The sequence below is a fragment of the Lathamus discolor genome, chromosome 5 (genome assembly GCF_037157495.1).
Source record: "Lathamus discolor isolate bLatDis1 chromosome 5, bLatDis1.hap1, whole genome shotgun sequence".
NCBI lineage: Eukaryota > Metazoa > Chordata > Aves > Psittaciformes > Psittacidae > Lathamus > Lathamus discolor.
Window position 1 is genome coordinate 121,581,651 of NC_088888.1, and position 10,969 is coordinate 121,592,619.

The following is a 10,969-nucleotide window of genomic DNA, read 5'->3' on the forward strand; positions in this document are numbered from 1 at the left end:
ATGGGTAGTTGCCTAGAAAACAAAATGGTTTCATGCGGTTTAGAATGTCTCAGTGATATTTTCCCATTGTTTTCATATGTAACAAAGTATAAATCAGGCTTTGAAAATGCTGTAGTAAAACACTGTGTTAGGTTTGATTTTGTGAACTTAGCATCAAAGATCACTGCAGGACTTTAATGTAGATTCTACTTCTTGAAAGGTGTCTGAATGAGTAAGACCAGGATGCCAGCATGTCCTACTGCTGCTGCTAGATGCAGGTAAGGGAACCACATGTGTTCTCATTCTGTTAAATGAGTGTTCAGTATCCTTCCAAATAAATACAGCACAACTAGAGCAATTTGCTGAAAATTACTTTTTCTCCCATGAAAAATTATCAGGGCATTCACAGTACTAACAGCAGCAGGCAAGAAATCCATTTCCTCAGCACAGATTTGTCTGCAAACAATTCAGGGTCAAATTCTACCATGATTTTCAAGTATTTCAACTAATTATGGTGTATAATACTACTCAGCATGGACAAAGGGCACAGAAGTCTGACCCATGATTAGGCGACCAATTTATTCTGCACAATAAATGTGTTTGATAGCTCCCCTTCTACTAGTGCCAAATCCACTCTGAATAGAAGAGTCCCTGTTCATTACAATAATGGTCTTTTACCTGAAAGAAAGGGGCAGATTTATTGTTGACTGCATTCACTGTAAGGTTGTATTTATTCATGGTTTCATAGTCTGGAGAGTTCTTTATCTTAACGTTGCCATTTATTTCATCTATTTCAAATACATTTTCTGCACCACCTAAGATACATTTAAAGAAGCATTATCAATAAATACATCTTAGAAGCACATGAATACATCTTAGAAACACATTATTAACTACACTCTTACATGTTTACCTGTGTCTTGAGCTCATTAAAACCACTTTTTAAGTATCATATAGATAACGTAGAAGAAACCCAGATAATAGTTTGAGTGGATGAATGTTTGAAATGTGAGCCCACAGAATGGGTTAACAAGACGGTGCTGCTGCCAAGACCTCTAAGAGATGTCACTGAATTTATTCTAACACAGGTGGACTGAGTGGCACACACATCTCTAAGAGAAATCAGTTTGACTGTCAAAAGACCTGGCAGTGACTTTTGCTGGTTTTGGCCACCCATGTGCAAAGCCACCTCAAAGTCTGTATGCATAGTGGAAATAAAAGACTCTAAAAACATATAAACTGTACACATATCGCTCTTGATGGTCCATACAACAAAGCCAGCTATTTCAACTCCTGCAGCCTTTGGTCCAGAGGAGTCTAGATCTCCATCTCGGACAGATATAGGGGCAGTGGCCAAAGGGATACTCCTCCCAACTGTAATGGCATCAGCTACCACAGTTAAATGTGACAGGAAGTACAACTTATAGCTGTCGGTCACTGCAGTTCACAAGCTGGCACATTAATGTACAATGAAATTGCAGGCCCTTTGTATGAATAGCCTGGGCAGAGATCTGAGGCATGGAGTAGGTGACCTGCTGTCTGTTGTGGCACTTGCACTGCAGAGGTAAAGGTGTCAAGCACAAGGATGAAGAACACAGCTCTCCAGCAGCCCTTGATAGTGACTCAAGTCCTCGACATGCTTGTGATACCATTTACCTCTGCTCCTAATAGCTGTGAAGTGCTCACAGTCCATAGCATGAGGAGAGGCCTAATTTAGCAGCATTTATTACCTGGTACAAGCACAATGGGTTCTACAAGGCCGTAGACCCTTAAGCTTTGTTCAAGAAAGCCATGAGCATCTTTCTTATCAAAATTACTCCTGCTGATTGCATCTATGGCAGCCACACAACTAAAGACTTTTTAAAAAGCTGATTTTTAACAGAATTAAGAGTATGATTTAAAGCACAAGTTGTCGTTTCTGCAAAAGAAGTTCCTATTCAATCAGCTTGAAAGCGGTGTGAGCATAAATTAGCAAAATACCAAACCAGGTTAAAAAGAATCTTATGTAGAAAGGGGTGAGGAGGTAACACACGTAAATGCTATTTATACTTGTAACAGTATAGACCACAAAGTGCCAGTTGTTCCAGTGCAGTGAGAGAATTCCTTGTTACCTGTAAGGTTATATACAACAAAGGCATTGTCTCCTGTGTCTCTGTCCGTTGCTGTGATTTTCCCAACTATGAATCCCACAGGCACATTCTCATTTACACTGAATTCAGTCACCGGATCAAACACAGGTGGCCAGTCATTAACATCAATGATCTTTATGACAACCGTGCAGTAACCTCTCTTCTTCTCAGGGATTCCATCGTCTTCAGCATATATCACAACCTGTAAGTTGCACAGTTGTGAGTAATCGTACAAATAGGTACTTGCATAAGGATTTAAACATCTTGATGAATTTTAAATTTTGGAGTATTCTTAGAAATGTTAAGTCAAATTCTGAATTCACCTCAAAATTATTACTGAAAGTTTATGGTGTACTTTGTCAATAGATGAAGTCTTTCTCTATAGGGCAAACAAATTCACTAATCATACAAAATAACCAGCAGTTGCAGCAACAATATATATATATATATAACTGAGGTACATATGTAAAACTGAGATATATATATATATCTGCAAGATATCAGTCCAGTATGGATTCAAGCAAACAGGCAGCTCTGAATACATGAGCTGTCATTGCAAAGTTAGTTGTTCATGTGCTGAAGTGTTTTGAGAGTTTGTAGGACACGTGAACAATGAGCCTTGCTTGAATTTCCTTATAGTTTTGAGGCAGTGTCTTGCCTTAATAATGCATCACATCTCAAGATGCTTATATCCTAAAACGGTGCATAAAATATTCAGGCAATATCAAGCTAAACAAAATATTGGGACCTGTTATCAAAGGGAAAGATTTCGGAAGAGTTAAGACTTAAAGCAAACCTGATACTCTGTAGGTTCCTCTTCATAATCAAAGGAGGTGGTGGAATAAAGAACTCCAGTTGCTTCATCTATCCTGAACTTTAGTCTGTCTCCACTAAGAATGCCGTATGTGAGGAAACCATTTCTACCTGTATCATTATCCTGAGCTTCCAGCTGGATGATCTGAGTAGCAGGCAAATTCTGTGGATGGAGAATAGATTGAGGCTGTCAGAGAATGGTTAGCTGCAGTTTCTTACGTGATGTAAAAGGAAGGAGGTAACAAATAGTGCATAAACTTACAAGAGTATAGACATCTTAAAAGTATACAAGTCGTTGAGCACAGTAAGACAATATCTTGTTCTCTCTAATTTCCACAAAAGAACTATTTGCCCTCACCATGTCTCTACCTACAGCAGCAACCTTCGGAAAGAAAATTCAGGGTGATTTCAAACAGACCAAACGTTAGTGTTGAGCATCTGACTTGTTGAGGAATTACTCATGTTTAAGAGCTTCTACTTCCATGAAACTCAATGGATGTTCTCAACTTCAAACTCATTTTATTTCCTGCACACTGTTTGGCTAATAATACATAATAATAATATATACTAATATTATAATATATAATAACATATAATAATAAATAATACATTTCTTCCTCTTTCGAAACGTTGTTTGAATCTATATGGACTGTAAATATCAGTGCTTCACTTGCATGGCTATTTGAGAACAGCTCTGAAGTTATTTGATCCAAGAGGGCATCCAGCAATTCCTGCTCTCTATTTCACATGGAAATCAATTTTTAAGGTCAGGAAATGTGATTCCAACTCTTCGCCACTAAACTAACTGGGAACATTAAAAATAGGTGCAATAATAAAAACTGTATTCAGCACAGTGTTAGGAATGGGCTGGATTTTAAATCAGTTGTGGCTGTTAGAGAGAATGTGTGGGAATCAGCCGGGAAACTCAGTGTGCTTGTTTTTAAGATGTAGCTAGCAGATTAAAGTGTGAAAAGTGCTGTTTGAAAATTGAGGAGTGAAACGCTGAGCTAGATGCTTTTGCATAATTAAACCCTGTGGCTTCTTTTGAAGGCTTATCATAACAGAGCAGCCCCAGACTGAAATCTGGCTTGCTTTCTGCCACTGATCTCTTCATGTCAGGAAGAATCACAACAGATTGTACAGGAGAAAGAGGAGAAATGTTGCTAAATGAGAGCATTTTGCCTATTACTTCTCTGTAGGAAGCTCCCTTCCAAAAGGCTGAGTGAAAGTCTATGAGGTGCCCAGCACATCCACTGGATTTTGAATGCACACAAATATTCTGTGTACAGATATGCAAAACCAGGTGGCTGCTTTTCCTTCATGGAGCCCCGTATTAGTAAAAGATTCGTTTTTCCTTCAATATGTCCACACTTCCAGAACCACTCTCCTTGTGCATTGGGATTTTCAGCTTGAAATAAACCTTAAAAGACCATATGGCAGAACAGAATGGCAAGCCTGTCCAGTTCCAGAACGTTTACTCGCACACTCACCAAAAGAGTTTTAGAATTGTTATTATTATTCTAAGGATTTGTTTTTGTGATTCAGTTTTGATGGCATTTTCTTACCTCTTCCAATCTTGCTTCTAGTAGAGAGGATGGGAAAACCGGAGGGAAATCATTTTCATCGATAACTGTCACATTCACAGAAACTTCATTAAATATGCTAGCGGTAGATGAATCTGTCGCTCGCACATTGAAAATGGCTGGGAAGTCTTCCAGTTCTAAATTCTTCCGTGTTCTTACAATACCAGTGGATGAATCGATAATGAAATAACCTGTTTAAAAAACAAACACACAGAGAAATTATTCTGTTTATGATTTTAATAGTAAATCTGATTATATAAATCTGATATCTATCCAGTGGATATGATACGTTATGTGTATGAATATTGTGTGTTACAGGATTGTTCAAAGAACAAAGCAAGATCTGTGAGAATGTCAGAGATATCCAGGTCTGTAACTAACAAAACCAAGTAATTTAGAAGGTCAGATAGAAACCAAAAGGGAGAAGTTCTCTCCACCACTCTATTCAGAAGGTCTCCACCTTCCTCTGAAACAAAGACTATTTCTCCCTGTTTCAGTCAGAAGCTGTTTTGTTTCCTTTAAGTCCTGTTCTTACTGAATTCTGCAAATAACTTCAAGGAGACCACAACTTCATACAAAACACTTTGCAAAAAAGAAATGCTAAGAAACGCTAAGCTTGGTGATACAATAAAATCAGCTCTATGTTTAGTAAAGAAAGGCACTGGTCTACTCCATCCCATGTAAACTTATTCCACACATTCACATTCGTTAAGAAGACATTGCTGTGTTAGTTTTTCAACCAGCAGCCTCTGTACTGAATTGGGTATTCTTTCTCCAGTCACTGCAATGTTATGCCTGGTGAGGCACCACCTGATCTTCCTGTAGCAGGCACAGAAAAGCATCCAGCTGGTGCAGCCAGCTCTGTATCATGTATCTGTATCAGCTTAATCTGACAGAAATTCAATCACGTGCCCACACCCGATCCATATCACATGTGTACGTCTGGATGATACACATCCAATATTAATGGTGCTGAGACAAGAGAGAGCAAAGAGAGAGAAGAAACAAGCCAAAAACTAACGCCCTGCAGCAGCGGTTGTTCAACACACCCTCCTTGTTACTTCACATAAAGAGCTTACCCTTTTCATCCCCAGACACGATACTGTATATCACAGGGTCCTTATACAACGCATCAACGTGTACAACGAAAGTATCTGGCAGCGTCTTCTCACTCAGAGGGGCAGGCTGATAGACTTCTTCCGAGAACACTGGGAATGACACGTTGATGGGAGCTATGGTTACTGACACCTGCAGAGAAAAGGAGATGACCACAGGGGTTCTGTTTTCAGGTGCAGCAGGCTTGTCTACTGAGGTATGCAACAGCACAAGTCCAGAACTTTGTCAAAAAGAAGTTGATGATTGCTGTGTGCTGAGTTTGAGACATAAGTGCCTTGTAGGCAGTGAAGGTCAGTGAAAATGCCTCATCAGTTTAGGCTCACCTGTATGCTTTCCTAAATACAGAGAGGGATTCCAGTTTGGCACATACACCACATTTCATATGACTTTTCTAATTAAACAGCTCCTGGAGAGAGGTACTGACCTGTATTTGCTACAAATTCTTCCACTGGAGAATGCATGGCCAGAGCAGGAGCTTCTAAGTGTTTTAAATTACAACAACTGACTTTATAGATGAATAAAAGTGACGGGCGGTACACAAATAATGCCTACTGCTTCACAAAAATAAAGGTAATTCATTTATAAATGATGCCAGACAGCTGCTCCCCAAAGCCGTGAAAAATTATGCCTCAGAAGTCTACATTTTGAGGTTCTATCAAATATCATTTTCTGTACGTCCTTATCCATATACTTTTCTAGTCCTGTTTTTCAGTTCTGCTAAGCTGTGATATTTAGTGGCAGAAGATCACCAGCAAGCCATAAGCACTGTATTAAAAAAGATTTATCATATTTACATTCCTCAGTCTTCAATTTAGATATTTTTCCCTTCTAGTAGAGTCAAATAAACAGGAACACCTTATTTGCTGTCTCCTGTTTATTCTCTCACATACTTCCCTTACATCCCCTTACATTCTTTGACCTTGCACAGAAGTCTGCACTCCTCTCATCTTCTTCCCTCACAGAGTCTAGAACTCCTGATTTTCTTTTCTGAAATGGAATGACCATTATGTAGTGCCATAACTTTGTAATCATCCTGTATCCTCTTCCCGACACAGAAGTGGGACTCTGACATTCCGATTCCCATTTGGCATAGTTTTGCCTCACTCATGCCCATTTGCTGGTGTAGTTACACTCAGTTTAGAATAAAACAACCTGGGGAATAAACTGCACAAGTAACATTTCAGTACCTTTACGGAAGTTGAAAGAGGTGGCAGACCTGAATCTGTAGCAGTGACTATCAAGGAGTAATACACAGGAGCACTCAGTTTGGATAGGTCTCTTGTTAACCTGAGTTCTCCTGTGGTACTGGAAAGACTGAAGAGGCCTTCTGAGTTTCCACCTGAAAAAAGAAAAGCAAGTGCTGGAGATGTTTAACAGAGCCAGCAGAGACAAGAGACTGAATTATATGTGCGGGATTTCAGAGACATGGGTTGAAATCATAGAATCATAGAATAGTTAGGGTTGGAAAGGACCTCAAGATCATCCAGTTCCAGCCCCCCTGCCATGGGCAGGGACACCTCACACTAAACCATCCCACACAGGGCTCTGTCCAACCTGGACTTGAACACTGCCAGGCATGGAGCACTCACAACCTCCCTGGGCAACCCATTCCAGTGCCTCACCACCCTAACAGGAAAGAATTTCCTCCTTATATCCAATCTAAACTTCCCCTGTTTCAGTTTTAACCCGTTACCCCTTGTCCTGTCACTACAGTCCCTGACGAAGAGTCCCTCCCCACCATCCCTATAGGCCCCCTTCAGACACTGGAAGCTGCTCTGAGGTCTCCACGCAGCCTTCTCTTCTCCAGGCTGGACAGCCCCAACTTCCTCAGCCTGTCTTCATACGGGAGGTGCTCCAGTCCCCTGATCATCCTCGTGGCCTCCTCTGGACTTGTTCCAGCAGTTCCATGTCCTTTTTATGTTGAGGACACCAGAACTGCACACAATGCTCCAGGGGAGGTCTCACAAGAGCAGAGCAGAGGGGCAGGATCACCTCCTTCGACCTGCTGGTCACGCTCCTTTTGATGCAGCCCAGGATACGGTTGGTTTCTGGGCTGTGAGCGCACACTGCAGCCGGCTCATGTTCATTTTCTCATCGACCAGCACCCCCAAGTCCTTCTCTGCAGGGCCGCTCTGAATCTCTTCTTTGCCCAGTCTGTAGCTGTGCCTGGGATTGCTCCGACCCAGGTGTAGGACCCTGCACTTGTCGTGGTTGAACTTCATGAGGTTGGCATCAGCCCACCTCACAAGCGTGTCAAGGTCCCTCTGGATGGCATCCCTTCCCTCCAGCGTATCAACCGGACCACACATCTTGGTGTCATCGGCAAACTTGCTGAGGGCGCACTCAATCCCACTGTCCATGTCAGCAACGAAGATGTTAAACAAGACTGGTCCCAACACCGATCCCTGAGGGACACCACTCGTTACTGGTCTCCAGCCGGACATCGAGCCATTGACCACAACTCTTTGTGTGCGGCCGTCCAGCCAGTTCTTTATCCACCGAGTGGTCCATCCATCATAATCTGTACATGTGATTTGGAGCAAGATACGTGGCCTCTCTTTATTCTGTGTCTGCATCTCAGAATCATTTGGGCTTAAAAACCCTTATGAGGCCTCTAATCCAATTTTTGCCACAAAGCAGAGTCATGAATGAATTCAGAATAGAAAGCTCAAGGCCTTGATCCATCAGGAGCTGAAAACCTCCAAGGACAGCCTCTCTGGGCTACCTGTTCCAGTACGCAGTCATCCTCACAGAGGACTTGTTTTCCCCTTATTTTCAGTCAGAACCTGCCATTTCAATTTACTACCATTACTTCTCACTCTTGTGTCATGCAGCTCAGTTTAGCATCATGCAAGCACCCCACTAATAAACAGCATGAGATTTTTTCTAACATACCTGAAATGCTGTAGAAAATGCCTTCATCATAATCCTTGTTTTCATCTCTTGCATTGATATCTACTACCAGTGTGCCAGCTGTAGAATTGTCTAGAAGGATCTGGTGGTATGAGGGCTTGTCAAATACGGGTCCTTCTTCATTAACATCTTCCACGGTAACTAATAAAAGAAGGTCCATGTCTGAGTGTAAACAGGAATTGCACCTAAATGGTTACAAGCCATTTCTTCAGTAAATATAAACCAGCACAGCTCCTCTGGGTTGACTTGGAGCTTTACCAGTTTAAACCAGATGGAAATCTTGTTTTCTGTACTTCAAAACACTTGCCTTTGTGGATTAATCTATTACTGTTGAAGCAATAGTTTCTCTACAATAGGGAAACTTCTAGCTGGCATGTTGGTATTATTTATGACAGATAGCAGTGACATCTTATTGTTGTCACTACTATCTGTCATAAATAATACCATCTTATTGTTTTCACTGGGCTCCCTTCTGTGTCCATATTCATCTGGTATCTAGTCTTTGGCTCAGATTGCAAACCCTGTGAGACAAGATTGCTTAATGTTATATTTGTACGTGGCCTGGCACAATAAGGGTCCACAATTAGTGAAGTGGCTGTACAGTAACGTAAATAACACAGCACTGGAAGTAATAAATAAGTCAATACTTCCAGTGGTACTGATCAAAAGTAAGGCTGGCAAAAAACTAGGATACCAACTTCACAGAAATCTTTTATGTTGTGTTGGAAAGATACAGATAGATAGATGGATGGATGGATGGATGGATGGATGGATAGATAGATAGATAGATAGATAGATAGATAGATAGATAGATAGACAGACAGATTTAAGGAAAAAACACCAATGATAGATAGAGAGATAGATAGATAGATAGATAGATAGATAGATAGATAGATAGATAGATAGACAGATAGATAAATAGGATTGATTTAAGGAAAAAACACCAATAATCAAGTACTGTTATTTTAACCACTAAAAATCATGGTCAGCATGTTTTTAGCAGGCTTTCTGTAAACAAGCAGAAAAATACTGAATTATGGTTTTGGGAACCTTTTCAATCAAAATGTCAATAGGTACTGCAAAAATGCCAGAGAAAACATTGTGAATACACTGAAGAAAGTAATGTCAGCTTGTCAAAAATGAAGATTTTTCACACAAGCCAAACATTTTCTGAGGAAAACTTCATCTGGCTGCAGTGAAAAGGTCACATCATCATTTCTGATGATTTACTCGAGCAGACTGTGTTACTACTGAAGGCTATCCTTATGCCTCATAATGGTGAAATATTCCCTGAGGGAAACAAGGGTAAATCTTATGTGGTAAACTGGGGCTACCTGTAATGTTTGCTGTGTCCTGGAGGCTGGGCTCTCCAGGATTGAAAGCTCTCAGAAGAAATGCATACTCGGAACGACTTTCATAGTCCAGAGGTTGAAGAGTTGTAATGTTTCCAGAAAGTTCTCCAACAAGAAATGAAGAGGTCTCTCCAATTATAGCATAATGAATAATGGCATTGTACCCTATATCTGCATCTGTGGCTGCTGCGCTCAGAATCTGAATGAGAAAAACAACAACAAAACAAACACCAAAGCCATCAGGTTCAGAGGAGATCAAAGAAGTGGCAACACACACACAATACTGGTATTTAACTACGTAGTGTTTACTGGTAACATTGCTCATATGGCCATTAATTGTATTGCTAGAATATTGACATATCATAAAGCAGGGCAGATAACAGATGTTACAGATTCCTAGGTGGTACTTCTTGATTGCTGTAAATCATTAGTTCACATCTGCAAGGCGGATGTGGAGCCAGAAATGGATACACTGGGAGAAGAGAAGGAAGAACACAGGGGATGTTGGATATATGCGCAGCACCTACAGAGTCTTTAAAACACATTGCTCTGAAATGCTAGATCCATGCAATGTGGCATCACTGCTGGGGACAGGAGGGAAAAGCTGCTTTAGGAAAAGTCAGTAAAATAGGCACTCCGCTGTCATATAAATTGAATATGCTGTGTGATTGTGCAGGCTCCACAAAGTAAAAGAAATATGTTCACCATTGGATTACTGCCACTTCCAAGTGTACATATAGAAAACAACCACAGAACAGCCTGCTTATTCCTCAATACCACATACCACATGTGGAGGCTCATTCTCTTTCACAGTCACAGAGTATGACCTCTGAGGGAACACTGGTGGGTTGTCATTCTCATCTTCCACGGTGATGCTTAGAACTAAGCTTGCAGATTGGGGCGGTTTGCCAGAATCAGTGGCCTGTGTAGAAACAATTTGTCATTAAATGCAGCACTACGTTGATAAAAAACCCATTTTACCAGTTCAATTTTGGGCCAAAAAATGTGAAGCTTTGTCTCAGAATACTTTCTGCTGGACCAGTTGTCACCCCATGACATTGCTCTAGCTCCAGGTTAAGTGTTG

The 10,969-nt window shown here is 40.8% G+C and overlaps 1 long non-coding RNA gene across 1 annotated transcript; it reads right to left on the reverse strand.

Moving 5' to 3' along the window:
• Positions 1-8,531: 8,531 nt before the first annotated feature.
• Positions 8,532-10,749, reverse strand: LOC136014525 (uncharacterized). The gene is made up of 3 exons (XR_010612757.1): positions 10,670-10,749; positions 9,868-10,084; positions 8,532-8,674 (listed from the first exon to the last, which is right to left on the reverse strand). It is a non-coding gene; the product is annotated as an uncharacterized LOC136014525 (long non-coding RNA).
• Positions 10,750-10,969: the final 220 nt, after the last annotated feature.